Below are 21,304 nucleotides of genomic sequence, written 5' to 3'. Positions count from 1 at the left end.
ACGGACTTGAGGATACGGGGAGCGGGAAGGGTGAGCTGTGACAGGGCGAGAGAGAGGCATGGACATATATACACTAACAAATGTAAGGTAGATAGCTAGTGGGAAGCAGCCGCATGGCACAGGGATTATCGGCTCGGTGCTTTGTGACCGCCTGGAGGAGTGGGATAGGGAGGGTAAGAGGGAGGGAGACGCAAGAGGGAAGAGATATGGGAACATATGTATATGTATAACTGATTCACTTTGTTATAAAGCAGAAACTAACACACCATTGTAAAGCAATTATACCCCAGTAAAGATGTTAAAAAAAACCCCACAAAAATAAATACACAGACACACACACACAAAGAAAGAACCAGTACAACTCAGATGAGCCAACAATAAGACATTTGCACGGAAAATTAATGTCACAATGTTGTACAAATACACAACTCCTTGAATGCCTAAAGTGAAAAAGACTGAGAATGTCAAGTGCTAGCATGGATATGGAATAATGGAACTCTCATTCATTGTTAATGGGAATGCAAGGTGGTGCAGCCACCTTGGAAAACAATTTAACACGTATTAAAAACTTAAACATATATTTAGCACATATCCCAGAAATCCCACTCCTAGATAATAAAAAAAAAAAGTAACAATTCTTAGCTTGCAGACCATTAAAAAAAAAAAAAGGCAGATTTGGTCTGTGGGCTGTAGTCTGCAAGACCCCTAGTTTAGAAGAAACATTTTGAAGATCTCTCTGTTCTTTACTACAAAATTTATTCCTCAATTTATCTTACTATAGTGATTTAAATCAGTTTCGCATTAGTAGATGTTAATGATTATGTTAAATAACTAATATAGCTAACATTTCTTGATTTTCCTATTTCAAACATACTAAAAAATAAATAAGCATTGTTGCTAATGACTTATACGTCTTACCTGGATCACAATTTAACACGATGTTGGTGCAGGTTTATGACACTTCAATTAAGTGGAGCTGTACAATGGTTAACTGTTCCAGAAGAGCACATGGGAAGGGTCACGGAAGAGAGAAAAAATTTTGCAGCATTAGTACAGCCAGGCAGAAACTTAAATACTAAACTCTACAGACATCACTACAGAGACTTAAATGCCACCCAATCCTGATACCATAGATGCCCAGCACATCCTTGAGGGGGCAGTAGACTGTGGTTTTCGTCTAGCATTTAATTCTTCCTTAAACTGGCAGTCTAGGGTGACGAATTCCGCTGTCTCTCACCTCAGGGCCTAGGGTGAAGCTCTCCAAGTTGCTAGAGATATTTCTTCAGCCATTCCATCAGCACCACCTAATAACAGTTAACCCAGTCACAGTTATCATACGTGAGTTCATATTTATATCTAGGTTCATTAACATATTGAATTAAAATGTAAGCATGGAAGAATCATAAGTGCTATGAATAAACACCTAAAATAGAAGTCTGAGCAATGTAAAAATTGGAGCAAACTGTTAGGTCCGTCCTGACAGGAAGGACCTGAAGTCAGTTTGACTTTCCGTAGGTTCAGCTGTTTATGAGCATCTTCTGAGATGTTTCTTTCACATGAAAAACTCTGAAAAAAAATTCTGGAAAAAAAACTGGGTAAATGGGTATTGGAATAATGTGGGACTAGTAATTTTAACAGTATAATTAGAATTTTGCATTTCTGCACTTTGCTATTGAAGAACTGTGGATATGTAGCTAAAAACTGACTTTCAAACTTCCAATATATATTAGAATAAATTTAGACTTGTAATTACCATATATTTCCACACGGTGGACCTCTTGATGTTAGGTGTTTTTTAATCCATTTCAATTGTCCAAAAATTACATAATATAATTTTAAAGCCCCTTTAAAATTTTTAAAATGTACTTTTTTTACAAAGTCATACAACGTACTGTTCTCCCTGTCATACTGGCTTAAAACTTGACACTTCGAAACGCGATTCAATTTCCTGTCACGAAATTACCAGTTAAGTTTTTAAAGTCTTTTAAACTCCTTAAAAGCAATTTCTTTAATGACTTAATTTTGTTTACTTTAACAGTCATTTTATTTTGTTAAAATAAAAATAAGTTATAAAGTCAATGCACAAAAACCTCATTAATGACTACTACTAGTAGCACTCATGAAGAATTCTTATAATTCAGATACTATATCTGATGGTTATGAATAAGAAAGCAGAATTGTTTTCTCTAAGTCTTCGGGCTCCTAAGAATATAAACTTTCTCTTCAAATTTATACAGCATATTTAAATTCATATACATATGCATGTATATCACCAGTACCATGTGATTTATTAATTGCTTTTTAATTTTGTTCCTCCAACTAACTAGGATGAGAGAGATTTGAGATGCCATGTCATATACTTATTTAGTGCAGGATTCCATACACTTAGTAGGTGCAGAGTAAATACACGTACTTGATTCACAGTTTTAGGTTATCTCGTCCTCTGTAATACCTGCTAAGAACATGAAATATGGAAATACAATTTAGGGAAAGAGTTTATGATTAATAAAAATACAGTGATAGAAGTTAGATACCATTGCAAATATTTTGATTACAATGAAAATGTCTTCTGGTTTTATGATATCTTAGAACCCTTGAGTCTGGACCAAACCAAAAAACCCTGCTTTGGATATCTTGTATTTTATCGTAAATTTCTGATTTTATTTATCTATTAGTTATGGGTCCTTACTTGGGCAAAAGAACCTGAACATGTGTCCCATCTATGAGACTATCTCTGACTATAGCTGCAGTTTAGTTATTTTCTAAGCACGGATCCTTTTTGCTTTGGGGGCCAGAATGATTTCTAGAATAAGGGAAACTTTTTCCTTTCTTTGCTTCACAGTAAGCAGTTATATGGATATTTCTACGTGATGGAGATTGAAATCTTATTTTTACACAGTCTGGCTCCAATTAATATTTTAAATTGAATAAAATATAAAATAGGGAGCTAATATGTACTTAAAATAGAAAATAAGTATTTTGGGGGTTGACTGGCCACAAGTAACAGCTTATGTATAAAAGAGTACACACATATATATATTAAATATACAATATATATACATACACATAAATGCTTATAAAATTAAGGGATTGGCTTCTCATTAGAAAGGATTTAGATATCATTTCATAGACACAGAAATTGAGGCTCAGAGAAGTCAAGCGATTCACAGGTTACACAGCAAGTAAGAGGTAGAGCTGGAATTTTTCTACCATACAGTGATTTCTTATAAAAGACCCCAATTCCACAAACTGACAGTATGTTTGCTAGCATCTAGGACTGATCACAAGTCCCTTAGGACAAAGTGCTACCACAAGGGTTGAGCAGTTTCTACGGGCGCCTGACCTACTGCAGCCTTGAAGCAGCAGAACAGGAAAAGTCAAGGAGAGCAATGAGGTAGCTTGAGCAGTGAGAAGTCACAGGCGAGGTTCGGCAGCTCCAGGGCTACCTGGCAACCACACCCGCGGTGGACAGAACTTGCCGGGCACTGTGCTGGCACTTCAGCCACTTTCCCTCCTTTATCTCATTTAGAGATTACGGTAGTGTTGTGTGTGAGAGAGAGAAAGAGAGTCTGGGGTGGGGTGGGGCGGGGCGGGGCCGGGAGGGGGTGGGAGAGCTTCCTGAAGAGGAAATAAATACCTTGCTGAATGGCACAGAGCTGGGATTTCGGCACAGGTTCAGCAAGATCCCAAAGCCCTTATCCAAGCACTGTGCTCCCTGCCTCGATGGACCAGGAGGGAGGGCTCATTTTCACAAGGATGCTTACTCGAAGGCCAAGTAAAAATATATTTCAGGGAACATTTATTTTTATTTAACTTACTTTCCCCCTTTGTGCCAAGATTACCTTTTACATTTGTGCCAGGGTAAGTTTCCTCTTTATGATCTCCACTCCATCTAAACCTTTGTCTCTTATAACAGAGTTTTTAATAATGTTTGCAAATACGAAATTAAAAATACTCTTAAAAAGGGCATAATTTTCCTTTTGGTAGAATTTTTCAACAAGTTATTACTTATTTCTAGGTTCATTACTGAATGATTACATAAACTTAAATTAACCTGAAAAGGATAATTTGATTTTCTAAGGCACAAACCACGTATACTAACAGAATTTACAAAACAAAACACACAAAAAGTTTGAATTCTCCTTTATGTGTTTGGCTTCTGATGGCTCAAAAGTAATAAAATTGGACTCGTTTCACAGCCTGTTCTAAAAAATCTCTCACCCCAACCCCAAGAAACTGTAACACCCAGGTTAATTTCCTGCAATGAGTAGTCATTTAATTAAAGAACAAAATTAACAGGAATGAAAATGTTGCAGCTGCATTTTTTGTTAGACATTATATAAAAAAAGAATAACACAGTAAGTCATTTTGTATGACACGAACTTAAAGAGTTTTCAAATTAACTGTGATCAGAATAAAAACGTCTTTTCCACACGGTACTGAAGACACTGCGTACACGTCCCTCGGTCGGAGCCTCGGCGCGGCGACCCTGCACACGCACGCGGCCGTCCCTGGTCACACCGCAGAACTGCAAAACAAGGCGGAAAGGCAAACAACAGTTTTCTTCTGGTCGAGTTACTTGGGGTCTTTACTGACCCCAGCAGTTCACACTCCTCAGACACCAGAGAGTGAAGAGTGCCCTCTGCTGGTCCTCTTACAGGTGAGTGTGGCCAAGATTTCACCTGTGCGGGTCCTGCTCCTCGCACAAACACAGCAGGGAGTCGTGAGCTGAACTTCAGGAAAGTTCCCTGATGAATGTTCAGTGTTGGTATCAAAAAATTAAACACAATTCTTCTCAGAAGAAAATCTCTATGGCCTGTGGAATCTAGAAATTACACAAAGACAAATAAGGTTACACATTTCTAAGTTAAAATTGCCAAAACCTTCCACAAATAATTCTGTTGCTATAAAAGCTTTGCGCAGGTCCAACGGGTAAAACGTGAGGATGAACCTGCCTGGATTAAAGTAGTGTAAAGCCTCAGACGGCGCCCACCGCTCGGGCCCCAGCCATAACCCAAGAGGCATCAGATGCCGAATTCTTAAGCCTACCTAAAACTTAGTTTGAAAAATGCTAGGTAAGCCCTTGAAGTACACAGAAAGAGCAGAGCTTTGCTAGATCAGTAGAAGTAATGAATTGATTAATACAACAAATTATTGGATATTATAGTAGTAGAGTTATAGTTTTGTTCCTGTAGAGCTGATAATGTGTTTGTGGCAATGTTTAACGCACTTAAGAAAATCTCATGTGACTAAAAATATTGTTCTCACTTTTAAAAGTTGACATTGAATTCTAAAATGTGTTGGTATAAAAATCATATTTCAGGGACTTCCCTAGTGGTCCAGTGGTTAAGACTCCATGCTTCCAATGCAGGGGTTGTGGGTCTGATCCCAGGTCAGGGAACTAAGATCCCACATGCCACACAGCACGGCCAAAAAAAAAAAAAAAAAAAATCGTATTTCCTGTTGTCTAAGTTTTGGGCTCACTCTTAAAATTCTGTCCTGTAAGAAAGCTATCAAGGACTTATGAGAAAAAAATACATATCTTTAGTAAACATCTCTTTTAATAATGTATAATGAAAAAATGTATTAAATATTTTGAAGTTACCATACATAGAATATGTAGTAATTATATCTTTTTTTAACACAGAATTGAACATTAAAAATAACTCTGAACGTTTTACAGAGAATGTTTATTTCCTAAACATTTTTTAGTGTTTTGAACACTCAAAAGTAAGGTGATTTATTCCTGCCCAAAAGTATGCCAGTCATGGGGGGGAAACAAATATTTTTAAACAAACTATTGTTTCATTTTTTTCCTGCTCTTCCAACCTCCTCTTCCTCCCTTGATATATACAAAGTAAAACTATCGTGTAGGAGGGAATTCTGTGTGCCTGGTTTCTCTTCTACAGCCACAGTGGCTCACAGAGTAATCTTTTAAATAACAGTTGCAGTGGCCACTTTGTGAGGAACAGAAAAGGAAAGGAATCCATTGTTTTAGTTTAAGGCAGTATCTCCATTCAGGGTTTCCTTTCTCTTTGTATTTGGGGCCTGAGCATCTCTAGACCAAGGGAGAAACGACAGAGCAGCTGGCACAGTTGAAGGCACGTGGCCATCACAGGCAGCCTCTTTAGGATTAAAGGGAAGTGAGAACTTCATCATGACTTGTCACGGCCATGGACAAGAAGGGGAAATGCTGGAAGGATATGCAGCCAACGAGCACTTCAGCATCAGTAAGACACCCTGTGCCACTTTTGTTTATGGTCACGTGGACAGACAGTATATTCCCCTTGTGTGAAAAGTCTTGATTATGGAAGAATCAGTCAATATATCCCCACTGGAATACACGCTCCATGAAGACCGGACCCTCCTTTACCTTATTTATAGTTGCGTTCTCGGCACCGAGAATGGTACAGAGTGATACTCAAACATTTGCTGAGGAAACAAATATATACACGTTTGCGTAAATAAATCAGGGAGTTCTATCAACTGGGGAGTTCTGAATATTAGAGAAGGGGAATTAAACATATAGGCAAAGTACATTCAGTGCTTTGAGACTAATTTCCTTAAATATACATTAACCACTTAAACAAAACGGCGACCTGTGTAATACTGTCCTCCATACCACCTTTCACCAAGCCCTGTAAGAAACCACGGGAGTGAACAGCACTTTCAACTGAGTTGCATTCTGTCTGTTCAAGACAGTTCTCTGCAGAAATACTGAATCTTTTTACCTGAACACACAGTGCTTTCTGACATTTTTTTTTTCTTTTAAAATAAATACCATGTTATGTAAGTATCATGAAATTCATGCAAACGGAAATCTGACCTTGTCAGGTGCTTGCTTGATGCATGTACCTCCATTTCATTGCTTTTGTACTCATTCAGTTCCTTACGAATCGCTGCCTGGAAGTTAAAACCTGCACATTATTTTTCAGGACATTGAAACGTTAACGCAGGAAGTTAGTATCATGGTTATGGACTGACAGCCATTCCTAATACTTGCTGGCTTTTGTTATTTTGTGATAGATTGAAAACAACCTTTTGCTCAGCATTTAGACGTTTACATACTCATTTTGATAGTCCTACCAAGCTAGTGCATAGCTGGTATTCTGGAAGTGTTTAGTGAATTTATTTGCTGTGCTGGAGTAGGACGATATCCACCCTCCCCCCGCCCCACCCCCCCCACGGCACAGCATAGATGGATCAAGCACATGCCTAGGGCACTTATAACGTCGGAACCTCGAAATAATGAGTGAAGTTCAGCTTTTGGTGAACTTACTTGGAATTCAGCAATTAGATAATCTAGAAACAAGTTATTCTAACTTCAGAATACATTTTTGTTTTGTGTCATTGGAGAAATAACCTTGCCGTTACATGTGGGTGAGATGTGCATCTCAGTCTTTTCAGGGCCTCTCATCTGGCCCTCCTCCAGCTTCCCAAACCCACTTTCATTGTGTGCTTCTCTCAGACCCTCCAGGACCAGGCCAGACAAAAACATCAGACACAGCCTCCGGGGCAAGGAAAGGCTTTGCGTCGAGCATGTAGGGACGTACTACTCCCAGCTCTGCTGCCAAAGATGCCTGAATTCTCCCTTCACGGCGGGGAGATGCTCCTCTGAGCACATCCGCCACAGGCAACAGAGAGGGTCAGTCCAACTACAGCCTGTCTGCATTTCTCCAAGTGCCTGCCGTGCTTACGTGCATTCATTTAGAACCTCACGGACTCACACGCAGCATATGAAGAACGAGGAACAATTAGCGAAGTCAGCACACTCACTGACTGAATGTATTATGTTCCTCTTCCGAAAGGCTTTAAGAGTTCTGAAAATCACTAGAGGCAGGAAGGTAGGAGAGACTGTGTAGACAGACGCTCCTGGGTTTAAGTTCTGCCAGTCGATAGCACCTGACCCCAGACAAGCCTTACCTGTCCCAGCGTCTCCTGGTCACCTGTTCAATGGCACCTCTACGGGGAGGATTACATCTCTCTCTTTGGGATCTTTTGGAGGATTAAATGAAACAATAGCTGGCAGGCTGGGCTCAGTACAGGGCAGCGTGAGGGCTCGGTGGGTGTTAATTTCCTCTGCTTCACCCCTCAGCCTCTGCCCCACCACCTCCTTGCTCTCCCCGCCTCTCTGACCAGGAGGTCCCCAGAGACACCTCAAACCGGACCGGCCCAGGACAGAGCCCAGAGCTGCCTCCCTCCACATGGGGGAGGGTCTCCTGAGGGCCTCTCGCCTCTCCTCCCTTCCTCATCCCCACTGCGGCTCACTGTTTCAAACATTGCCATCCAGCTCTTTTTTGCCAGCCTTGCCTATTCTGACTTGTGCCCCAGATCAGAGCTTATCAACTTCACATTCTGGACATCTGGGGCTGGATCAGTCTCTGTGCGGGCCGTCCTGTGCACTTCCGGGTGGTAGGCAGCATCCCTGGGCTCCACTCAACAGACGCCAGTAGCACCGCCCCACTGGTGACAACCAAAAATGTCCCCAGACGTTGCCAAATGTCCCTAAGGGCAAAACCATCCCCTGGGTGAAAACAAGACCCGAAATCTGGGTTGTATTTGTGAAAGCAACATCTGGTCAGGCTCAGCCTTAACTGCAACAGCTGATGGCGCCCGCTGTCTAAGAATAAACTCCCTGGCATGACACGATTTGCCCTTCTTTCATACATGCACCCCCGGCCAGCGCAGACAGGTCTGTTCTGCACCTTATCTGCTGCCGACAGCCTTGTCCAGGGCTTGTCTGCCCGCCTGTCGTAGTCCTGTGCTTTCGCCACCTCCACGTAGTCACTGAATCGTATCAGAATTTTTCTGTCTCTCAGTTCATCAACCGTGGGTCTCTGATTCAGCTACAATAAAAGATAACCATAGTTAGGTCTCACATGCCAAACTAGCTTTCCTAAAGTACTCTGAACCAACAGTACCCTTGTACAAATAAATGTAAAAGTCTGAAATTGTGAAATATAATCCTCATGCAAAAAAAATCTCTCATGGGAAGGGCTTAAATTATACACTCTGAAATTACAGCCTCCTCCCCTTAACATATCCCGTCAGGAGCACTCACGCCCCAGGAGGCTGGCGGCGCCCTGTTCACAGCACGGCTCAAGGAAAGGCTGATGAACTAACTCAGGAAACATTTCACAACAGCTGCTCCTTTCCAACTGTCACTAGGCAGGATTTTACCCAAAGCTTCTGACAGGTTGAAGTGCTAAGTACTACCAGTGCTCACAACTCAAGCTCAGGAAGGGTATTCTATTAACTTCAAGCAAGACAAGATTTCATCATCATTATTATTATTATTACAGAACATAGTAGAGAAAGGATAACCCCAGATCACTTGAATTTAGAGATAGTCAGGGCTTTAAAAGGAGATCAAAGTTGACAGACTTGCTACCTGTGTTGGCCATAGTACGTTTTGACTTAACTATCTGAGCCCCAGATACAAACCCTTGAGGCTAATAAAGTTTTCTGCAGTCAGGAGCTTCTAGACAAGTGAAAGGTAACCGACACACTGATATCCAGGCACGCTTTCCTTAAGCACTGTGTAAGGAGCTCGAATAAATGAAGAGCATGCCCAGTCAACGTCTGACTTCCTGGAAACAAATGGAAGTGTCATCTGGGCTGCACAGCCACGCCACGCTCTCTGGTGCTAGGTAAGGACATCGTCCACAGGCGTGTCGGTCACACCGCGGGACGTGGCAAAAGGCACTGCTTTTCGAGCATCTGGTAAGTGAATTCACTGTTACCCCAGAAACCATCACTCGTTATCACAGAGCAAGGCCTTGTATCGCCCATCCCCGCTGCTACAGAAGCAGCTTTCCTCTATCCACCTTTTCCCCCTTAATATTCAGGACACAGGTGCTTAAATGACAGTACCTTTCTTGTCAATCTCTGCTTGATTTCTCTTCTTTCTTCCTGCTCTGTCTGATCATTCCTTTCTGTGAAAGATTAAAACAAAAAAAAAAAAAAGGAAAAGAAAAGAAAAGAAGCAGGTTGAGACTTTCTTCTTTTTAGCAGGGAAGTGTCCTCAAGATCTGCATACTTCTGGAAGCTAAAGATGTAACACAAAGGACACCTGGTAGGTGACACTTTTCTCCACATCACAGTTTGTTTTATCTCTGCTTTGCCAATTGCTGCTCAGGAGATTATGGTCTCACTGTCCACAGAAACACTTGTAGAAGGGAAGCTTTGCCATCGTCACAGCCTGGTTCTCCTGGACCCTACTCTGTGTCAGAAATAACCACACAGATTGACGCTGGGCATTTATTTGCGGGAGAAGCAGGAAGAGGCTCTCTCTCCTAATCAAATATCATATCTCTCTCTGTATATTTACATTTAGGAACATAGGTGGCAGACAAAAATAGTTTTACTAGGATAAGTTACATATATACTCATACATACATACATATATATATATATATATGAATGATTGCATATTAATAGAACTGTCACTGCTTTTTTTTCCCCCTTTTCCATGTAATAGGTATACATACTTTCAGCCAACCAGCATAAGGTAAGGAACATTCTCTTCAGATTCTGGGCAGCATGTGCCTGCTTGGAATTCATATTTTCAGGATGTATTTCAAATCCAAACATATCCAGGAACCCAGCTGACTTTCCACTGCAGAAGCAAGATGCATGACCTGACGTTTAAAGGACCCTTAGTCTTTCACCAAAATTGGCTTTGCCTGGGGAGTGTGACTATTAACATGCAAGCCGTGCTCACACCTACACTTGGGAGCTAAAAATGGAACAGAATGCTGAGATGTAGTGTAGAACGTACGCTCTGCCCTGGGATACCAGATAATGGATGTCCTATTTCTGGCTCTCTCTGTTGCTAAATAAAGCCTCAGGTCCCTGGAGGGGGCCCAGAATTCCTCTCCTAGAAAAGGGATCTCATCTGTCAGCTCTCCTAGAAACACCGCCAGGTCTGAGAAAGGAAAATCCTGTGACTTGCAGTTAACATAAGCTCACATTACCTGCCTTTATCTAAAACATTTCAAACATTTGTGCATTTGGGGGATTTGGTATATGGGCGTTTAACATACTAGCCATTGTACTTTTCAGTAGTTTTCTTTAAAAAGGATTCATCTCGCATCTGGGTGTTTTAGAAAAGGAAACCAAACCCTGTTACGTTCCTGCTTCTTAATCCATGTGAAAAACCAGGAGAAACCACAGTTATAAGCGCTAATCAGGAAGCTGATAATACAGTTAGAAAAAACTGTGAAAGTACCACATAGAAGGCCAACCATGAGGGATTTAAATGATGATATGAAACGAATTCTTCAGATTTCTTAAAAATAGGCCATGAAAAAATCCGAAGTACAGCCTCCATGTGAAAACACTGAAGCAAGATCAGATCTTTCTGTTTTTTAACTCGTGAACAACACATCAGCTTCATTACGAGTTCATATGAGCACAGCGGGGGCTTCAGAGAGCTGAGCTTTGGGTGCCCGGCGGGGTCCCTCTCAGGGCCAGGCGCTCGGTGGGGCACCAACTCCAAGACGTCCTTCCTCAGAGCCTAAGCCACAGATTCTCTGAGCTCCCCTCAGTGATGGGTTTGTGGATCTCTTATTCTCAGACCCAGAAAGCCCGGTGCCTTATACAAAACAAGGGAGCCATGATCGGAGTTTCCACACCCAGATTTACTGGGAATAGTGCCGGTAGCATGGACAGTCACACATGTCCCCTGTAAACAGTCAGAGATGCACCGCTGCTCCTAAGGCAGTGGTTAGAGCGGGGACGACGAGCCAGGCCACCTGGGCGTGAACTTCAGCTCCATCCCTTTGCCAAGACTCAAGTTAAAAAGTCGTAGTAACTCCTGGGGTCTAAGCTTCCTCGCTAGGGAAAGGGGGACAGCCGTGCGAACCTCACAGCTGTGTTGTCTCAATTCAACGGGGGAACACAAGCAAGCACTGCGTACGATCTAGCAGAGTGGGCCCAACGCGGGATGATCAGTTTTAATATCATAGCATATACAGGGGCCACCGTGTCTTACGCTGTTGTATCCACAGATGCACAGGCCCAGTTCTGAGCGTTCCTCTGACACGATCGCAGTTAGTCATGAGCTCCCCACTTGAAGGGGAGCAGATACAACGTGACGATACTCTGCGCATTGATTAAAAGCCGAAAATGCAGTAAGCGCGAGCCGGTGTCAAGGGCCTGCGAGGATGACGTTCTAGACTGGACCAGCTACAGTCAGTCGATTCTCACCTCCACGGAACCAAGCCAAACAGCCACCTCAAACCAGCAGTGAAATTCTCAAGGACCGTTGCCCAGGGCATTCGAGAAGCTTCCGGCTAGGGATGGACCTGCCTGCTAGATGGCGAGGGAGGGACCACCAGGGCCACAGGGGTTAAGCCTGTTTTCCTGCCCCTGCTGTGCCCTGAAGGTGAGCGCCGTCAGCTCCCGGGGTCCACCTGCCATCTCTGCTCACCAAGCACCAGCTCTGATATTCAGGCTTCCACGTCTATGTGCAAAGACTGACACAATTGGAAGCACTTGCTGGTGGGAGGGCCTGGCCGTCCGCAAGACCAGAGAGGAGGTCACCACTGACGGGAGAAAACGGTTTCTGGGAGAAAAGCCTCTGCCGACTCTGGGCAACAGACCAGTCTGAGGACGGCACCGCCCGGGCCTTGAACTTGCCCCATTCTAACTCTTGGATTACTACTTCAGGGGCACCTGTGACTTATGAACTTTATAAGTAAATGATTTAATTTTTTAAAATTCAAATATTTGGTAACAAAGAGCTTTACATTTCTAGCTGCCCACTTGATTAAGCATGTTAGCAACGAAAAGCTTTTCTTGAAATCCTCAGAGGTGGCCTAGTTCACGTAATATAGTAGTTTCCATATCTTAAGTTTAAAAAATAAAACACAGAATTCTTTTTTTTTTTGGCTGTGCCACGCGGCTTACAGGATCTTAGCTCCCCAACCAGGGATCAAACCCGAGCCCCCTGCAGTGGAAGCGCAGAGTCCTAACCAGTGGACCACCAGGGAAGTCCCTAAAACAAAGAATTCTTAATCTTAGGGTTTAAATATTTCCAACAGTCTATAAAGGAGGGAGTCTTCCAGGCAGCTAATAAAGGGGCTGAGGCAAAGAAAGGGGGAAGGAATCAGATAGGACGCGGGACCTGGACCAGAGGTTCTGCTGTCTACTTTGTGACAGGTCAGCCTCAGGACCATCTTAACTTTGTAAAAAGATGTTCATGGGATGAAAAACCAACTCAGAGAATGTCTGCAGTGTTCATCCATAAAGAGGGGAGACAATGAAAATATTTTAAAAATCTAGGCCCTTAGAAGATACTTTTTGTAGAAAATGTCTCGCAAACTAAAGTCTGTTGACCAGATACATAAGAAGTATGTGAGAAACACCTTTGAAAGGGTTTTACCACCCAAATCATCAATGGCTTTAATGAGATGGAACAGCGTTCGCTACATCGTGGAGGCTATCCCTGGACACTGGTGTCCAGCACATGTTACAACCGCACACCTAACTGGGGAAACCCAAGGGGTGTGAAGCCCTGAAGGAGGGTCCTGGAATCGCGGGGGGTTCTAAGCCACAGGCAACGTTTCCCAAGGCTTCTCCGTTCCTTTGAGCTGCTTTATGCCCCCAGCTGTAACCACCAAGGGGCGAGTCCTTCCCTGGTAGGATTTATACATTGTCCACACCTGCCTGTGATGTCCCAAACTGCCAGGGACAGACACCTGCTTGAGACCCAGCCTGCAAAAGGATATGGATTCGTCTCCCTTCCATCTGCAGGGCCGACCAATGAGATAACCCTGGAGTAGGGACATCTTTAACAGTGCTAGGAGAGCTTTTTTCCTTTTTAATTTTAAACAGGATGTGCCTGGGTGTTTCAACTTTCCCGGGGGCTTGCTTTCAGAGTCCCTCATCCTCTCAGACCTAATGGGAACCCAGGAGGGCTCAGGCCACAGAACCGGGTTCCCGCAGCAGCCTCAGCACACGTGAGGGGGGCCTCAGGGCATCACCCGCTACTCACGTTTCAAGATGTTTCTTCTCTCCAGTTCTTCCACGGCGGGTCTTTGGCTCAGCCGTCTGCGGAAAAACACTAGAATTACATTTTGCACCATGGTGGCTGCCGGCGGATTGCACCCAGGGTCTGCGAGGGTCCCAGGCGGGTGGCGCACCCGCTGAAGATCGCCTCCCCAAAAGCGGGAGGAGGGGAGGGGGACCTTCTCCGGCGGCTGCCTCTTGCGGGCAAATCGAGTTAGACCCCCGCGCGGGAGGGAGGCGGTCCTCTGTCACCGGGCGGCTGGGGCAGTCCGCGCTCCCCCTCCGGACGAGCAGCTCTTCATGTCCAGATCTACTGCCAGCCCGGCGGGCTGGACGGCTCCCCAGGCGGCGCGTCCGAGCTGCGCGGAGATCCACCTGGGAGATGATCCCCTGCCCGCTGGCGGAGGGAGGGGCGGGCAGCCGCGTCTCCAGCTTCTGTGTCCCCAGCTCCCGGCGACCCGGACACTGGCACTCGCACTGGTCCTGCTCCTACCGCGGTCCAGCCTCACCCGCCACCCGCCACCCGCCACCCGCCACCAGGGTGGTGATGGAGGGAGCTCCTGCCTCTACGGGCAAGGAGCCGAGGCGCGTAGAGAGGAAGCGCATCCAATCCAGGATGGGAATCTCCTGGGCTGAGCGCGCGGAGCCGGCCACGCCCACAGCTCCCCTCCCGCCACCAGCCCTACCCGCCCCGGTTTGAGAGATAGGAAGACAAACGATCATTTCCTTTCAAATGGCCTCTCATTAAGGGAGTTGGAGGACACAGCCAAAACGAAAAAAATACATACATAAATAAAAGGCTTGTCAGGAGAGGGAGGCATAATTAGCCAAAATTAATGCCAAGCTCCAATCATTTTTGTAACTCCAATAATGCTGTCCTTGGGGCAGAGCCAGAAAGCTTCCCACTTCCGGATCCTGTAGCCACTGCACAGAGACAACAGGCTGAGCATCTGAACGCCCACAACGTGGGTCCACAGTACTCTACCCCAAAGGGGATGTCGCCTCCATAAGCACTGGCCTCCCGCTTATAGCCCCTGTCGCAGCACACAGCCCAGGGCGGCCGGGGGCTCAGTCTGCTGATGGCTTCTTCTGGGGGCTTGTGTGCCTGCTGGCTGCTGGGTGGTTGCCTAACATCTTGTCTGGATGTCTGCTGAGACTTGAACCTGCCCCCCACAACTCCTGGCTGGCACCCAGGGGCCAGGGCCAGGGCCTCCCAATCCCTCCCAAGCACCGGGCACAAAACCAAGCTCTTTGAGTGGGGCTCCCTCAGCCTGGTCAAAATCCCCCAAACGCCATTCATTCACTCACTCACTAAGTGACTGGCAACACTGGCTCTGTGCCAGGCACTGCTCCAAGCCCCAGGACACAGTGGTCCCTGCCCTTGGAAAGCTCACAGTCTAAAGGCGGGGCAGACAACAGTAAACAAACAAACAAGACCATCCCAGGGAGTGGTCAGTGCCATGGAGAAGACAAAATGGGGGGCGGGGAGGATGTGATGGATGAGTGATGGGGTAGGGGGAACTCAGGGAAGATCCATTTCCACAGAGACCGCAGGAAGAGAAGGAGCCAGCCTTGGGAAGATCACATTTCTAGACGGTGTCTCCTAACTGCTCACGTGCTGGGCTTGGGGAGGGCCGGGAGGAGTGATCAAGGCAGGCTTCCTGGAAGAGGAAACTTCTGGCAGAGTTGTGGAGAATCCACAAGGCGTGCAGAGCCTGGTGCTTAGTGGCTGCCAGCTGCCCAGCCAGGATGCCCACAGGGACAGCTGAGGATGCGGCCACACATCTCCTCAAACCTGAAAAGTACCCCCAAACCTCCACTCACTTTGCCCCCACAGAGGCTTTTTCTTCCTGGAGCCCTGTTCTCTTCCAAAATGAGGACTAATAGCAGACCTTCACAGAGGTGAGAGAATCGAATGAGAAAATGCACAAATGCACCTGTTACCATGCTTGCTCAGGACAATGGTTTCTCAAGAACTGTCTGGAGAAAACCCAGCCTGTGGGTTGTCAGCTGATCATGGACTGAGTTCTCAGAAAGTGTGGACATCTCAGCACCAAAACCTCCGCCACTGGCCCGAGGCAGGAAGGCAGGTCTCCGGCTGGCTGCTATGCACCTCCTGGATGCTGCCAGGGTGAGGCCAAAGCGGGCCCACAGGGCACCTACGAATGGTCCAGAAGGGGTAGTCTGCTGGGTGGACGCAGCCCTGCAGGTACACAGCTGTGAGCAAAGTGCAGCCTACTGGGTTCTCACCAACTTGCCCCCCTACCCAGAGGGAGTCCAGGAGCCCACGGCTGGACGAGAGGGCCCAGGGCCCTGGGTAGCACCGCCAGCCCGATCCCCTCCCTGTGGGACCCCAATCACAGGGGGAAGGGTGGTGCTGCAGGTCGAGAGCCCCCATCTAGACTCGCCCCTACCTGTACCCGACACCCCACTTCATGAGACTGAGAACTTTGACCTTGAGTTAACCTGACCTTCCGTGTCAGATGTTTACTGAGCCTATAGGACACGCCTGGCCCTGGGATGTGGTGGTGAGAAGTTAGCCCCAGCCCTGCCCTCAGGAGCACAGGCTCGGGAGGGCACAGACATTCAGCCCGTTATCACACAAACAACCAGGCATTTCTGCGTGGTGACGAGCGCTAGGAAGAAGAACCGACAGTACTATGAAAGCCTAGAGTAGGTGGGCCCACCTGGACAGAGGCACTGCCTGAGAAGGTGATGCTTGCCTTGAGATCTGAGATCAGAAGGATTAGTGGGGATCGCTAAGCCAGGAGGGGAGGGAAGAGCACAGCACGTGCAAAGATCCTGAGATCAGAAGGACTCCTGCAGGGCCATTTGGACTGAGTGGGGGTGTGTGTCCATGGGGCAGGACCCACCCAACCTGCAGTCCGTGGTGAGGTCTGGGTTTATTCCCAGAGCCCAGAAGGCACTGAAGGGTGTGAAGCAGGCGGGGCAGGATGGGGCACGGGCGGGCCAGGATCGGATGTACCTTCGGAAGCACTTCTGGACTGCTTTCCAGAGGAGGACAGAGAAGAACCTGCCCCCGGGAGACATGGAGCTGTTCAGGGGGAGCCCCATCAGACGGGAAGCACAGGTGCCACAGGCCTGTGAGTGGCTGAGGGCCCACGAACTGTTCAAGACAAGGGGAGGTATTGGCTCTAGACTGAAAACACTGCAAGTTCCAAATTAATACACGTTGGACTAAGTACATATTAAACACAATATTCTGCCCATTTGCTGCGTGAGACTCAGCACCCCTCTCCACACGGCTGGGATGTCCCAAAGCAGGAGTGGCGACAGCCCTAATACCAAGGGCAGACATGGTTATGCCCACTTTACAGATGGGGCCACTGGGGCTCAGAGGAACAAACATGACCAGGTCTTATTCCCCACGTAGGCCCCAGGGTCTGGCACAGGCAAACACAAGTGGCCTGAACAAGGAGCAAATGAAGGGATGCCGGCTCCTCTCCCTCTCTGAGGCGTGTGCTTGGTGTGGCCCAGGAGGGATGCTGCCAGAGCACCCTTGCTTTGGCACCTCAGCAGCAAGGGGATCTCCAGGACGTGCGGAGACAGCCCCAAGGTGGCAGGGCTTTGGGGGTGAAGGGGCGGGGCCTCGGGAGGGGCGGGGCCTCAGGAGCGGTGAGGTAGGAGAGTTCAGCACCCTGAGGGATTCCCCGGCTCCACCCACGGGCCGCTCCCTCCTTATTCAGAAGCTGCCGCTGTGGGTGATGAGCAGGTGCCGCCTGGAACTGGGGAAGCCACAGTCTATTTCTGACTCTCCCCGCTGAGAAAGCAGGAACGTGGCAGCCAATTACAGCGCTGCGTGGGCGTGGGAGCGACACCAAGAAAAGAAACCAGGAGAGAGGGAACCTGCCCTACCCCCCGCCATTCCCCTCCCCACGCCTGTTCACACAGGAGAGGCGGGCATGCTGGGGGACCAGGAGTGCACTGGACAGGCCCTGGGGACTTGAGTAGGAGGTAAACGTACAGGCCACCTGGGACGGGACAGGACAGGCTGGGGGGCATGGCAGCTGCAGGTCTGCGTGCAGTGTGGGTGTGAGGGCCCCCAGAGGGGCTCCCCAGCCCTCCGGCATCTCCTCTGAACAGGTCTGCGGTGAAGGCCGAACTCTGCACCTGACCCTGTGCTGTGAATATGGGAAACAACCTGAGGACAGCCGGTCAGTGCGCAGGTGACGCACGAACAGGGAGGAATGGGGGAGAACGGGTGGAGGGAGGGGAGCCACGAGGCCACTGACAGCCGGGTGACCAGGGTGCCCGGAGTGGGTTTCAGGAGAATAAGTGATGTGGTTATACCGTCCACATCCCTCAGGCTGCAAACTTCCATCCCCCAGACCAGCACCAGGGGCAGGACACAGGCAGAGTCTCAATTCAAGTCCCAGCTCTGCCCCTCTGCCGGTGGGGTGACAGGGGCTAGTGCCCCCCTACCTGAGCCTCCAATCCCCTGGCCCTCACCTGCCCCAGGGAACCCAGGGGTGCCGAGGGGGTCGAGAATACTAAGACACGGAGGAGGCCGGCACACGAGCAGGTGCGGGTATTATTACGATGACCAGCTTCTACACTGCTCCCCGGGTGTGGTGGGCCCAGGTCTTCTCCAGCTTCAGCCAACAGAGCTGCCATCTCCACCCTGCCGGCAACCTCCCTGACCCCCGGGGTGGGGGACAGCCTGGGCGCCTGACCCATCAGAGCACCACAGTCCAAATTCAGCAAGCAGCCACACTTTCGGCTCACCCAGCATTTTAAAAAATGTGAATATGAAGCGAGTATTAATCGACCGGGAGTTTTCGCTCTAAAAAATCAGTTTTGCAGCTTCCCTTGATATTTGGGAGAGCTGGCTACTCCAGATCCACACCTCCCTGGCCCTCCCCACCCCTGGCAGCACAGCTGGAGCACAGCAGCTGACTCTCATCGCCCCCGCGGCTCCCCTCCCAGTGGCCTCGCTCCCCTGCGGGCTCTCCATCTGGGTCACCTGTGGGACCAGGGTCCTGAGGGGGCTGGGCCCTGGGAAGCCCCTTCCTCGTCCTCAGGACCCCCTTCTGCCTCCGAGACACACTGGGGGCGAGTGGTCCGTGTTCCCGGGAGCACCTGACATGGCTCCAAGGACAGCAAGGACAGCAGGTCCAAACCTCAGCTCTGCGGCCCGCCGTGGACAAGTGGCCCCGGCTGAGCGCCCCACGGAAGTGTCCAGCTGCTGGCTTTCTTCCTTGGGGAGGATGAACGCACAGTCAGACCTCTTTCCAGGCACACCTGTCTCCCATCCGCCAGCTCAGGCGCAGGGCCGCCACGCAGCCTCTGTGCACAGGCCGGTGACGCCCTCTGGGCTCCCGCCTCCTCTCCCACAAGGGGCTGATGACAGTACACCTGTCGGGGTGGCTATGGGGTAAGTGAAATGGCCCAGAAGCCCCAAGCCAGGTGCCTGACACGCAGCAGGCCCGCCCGTAGTCAGTGGCCGTGTCAGAATCGTCCCTCACACACCCTCGCGGGACCTCGCACCAGGCACGGCTCCAGGGGCTGCGGGTCATGCCCCCGCCGGCCAGGACTGCCCCTCGGCACTGCACGCGCCCCGAATCGCCACTGCCTCCCCGCGGGGCTCAAGGAAACGCCTAAAGTCACCTCAGCGTCGGGCAAGAACCGAGACACAATCCCGCCAAACAAGGCAGAATGCCTTCCTGGGGAGAAGCCACAGCTACAGAACAGACAGCTCCCCGCCCACAGGGATGCCGGCTATTGTGGGAGCTCCTTCCTGGGGACACCGATCCTCCTCCACCGCCAGCCTCGAGTCACCACGGAACACCGGAGTCCCCGCCTGGGACGGGGTTCCCCAGAGGCGCAGGCTCCTCTGTTCCCACGGGCGCTGTCAGGGTGGGGGGACCACAGAGACACGTAGGCAGGCCAGGGAGAGAGGGCCAGGGAGGGGAGCCTCTCCAGGAGGTGACACGGAGACGAGGCCACACAGAGACCAGAGCTGGGCTGCAGGCTCTGAGGGGCAGAGCTGTCCACGCTGGGGAACAGCAGTGTCCCCCAAACCTTAGTCCCCTCTGTTCTTGCAGTGACCCTGCGAGGACGAATTATCAGCCTGTTAGGGGCTTGCCTGGCGAGGCGCTGGCCGCAGGTCCCCATCACGGCATCTTGTGACCCAGGCACTCCAGCCGGCCTAGCATCCGACCCCACCTCCTAGTACTTGCTTACGGGCCAGTGTCCCTGCTTCAGAGATTGGCACCTGCTGTGGTCCACACACTCACGCCAGACCCCAAGCCACCCTCTGCTCCCAGCCCCCAGGCATCTCCGAGTCTACAGGGTTCCAGCACCGACACCTCAGATGTCCATGCCCCTCACTCCATGCCTCCCATAGCTGCGGGCTGGCCTTTCTGAAACATGACCCCCACTCTCACCATGACCTCAAACCCGGGGTCCCACCGCACTCAGGACCAAGTCCAAGCCCCATGAGGCCAGCGAGTCTACGGGGACCCTCCCCAGACCCTGCGCCCAGTGACTCCCACACCGAGCTGCTCACGTCTCCCTCGGCACAGGCATCCTTCTCCTAACTCCGGATCCCCAACCCCATTAGACCCTACACCCCTTTTATAACAAGTATTCTGTCACGCCCCCTTTACCCCAACCCACCGACATGCATAATTTTTTAAAGTCAGTGTGATGTCCGGCTGTAACACACAGGAGGAGGAAGGGAAGGCAAGTTTTAATCAAATACCATATACTCAATACATAAGCGCCCAATGTGAGCACGTCACGTGATGTGGTGGAAGCACCTACGCAAAACCACCACCATAACAACAGCGGCAGCTACGCACGCAGAGAGACTGGGCTCTGTACTGGTCACACGCCCACAGTGATGGTGCCACGGAGGAGCCATTTCCCGAAATGAGCAATTCTCGGTAAAGTTCTGAATGAAACCAGGTGTGTCAATTTCCAAGACACCTGTGTTCAGGGAAACTGTGACGAAACTGCAGATCTCCCTGTGTGTGTCCACTGCACACCCAGGTTGCAGGCTCAGGTCATTCTAACAGCTTTGGACCCTCCGAGCATCCGAGGGACACTGAAGGTCAAGTGGGGTGGGCGTGAGTCTTCCTTGCTCAGGAAGTGCCCTCGCCTGTGGGACGCCCGACCCCCTGGCCTGGCCCGTCACAGTGACAGCCCACAGAACCTCCCCAGGTTTGCCAGGGGCCACAGAACAGCTGACCTAAACCCTGTGCTCTCAGGCAGACATCTCACCTCCTCCAGGAAGACCTCCGGCTGGACGGGGGGGGCCCATCCTTCA

This window comes from Delphinapterus leucas, chromosome 15 (assembly GCF_059928025.1).
Source record: "Delphinapterus leucas isolate spDelLeu-1000000601 "Yukka" chromosome 15, BTC_Dleu_Yukka2, whole genome shotgun sequence".
Lineage (NCBI taxonomy): Eukaryota > Metazoa > Chordata > Mammalia > Artiodactyla > Monodontidae > Delphinapterus > Delphinapterus leucas.
The sequence above is the reverse complement of the archived record's forward strand: the minus strand, read 5'-3'. Positions refer to the sequence as shown.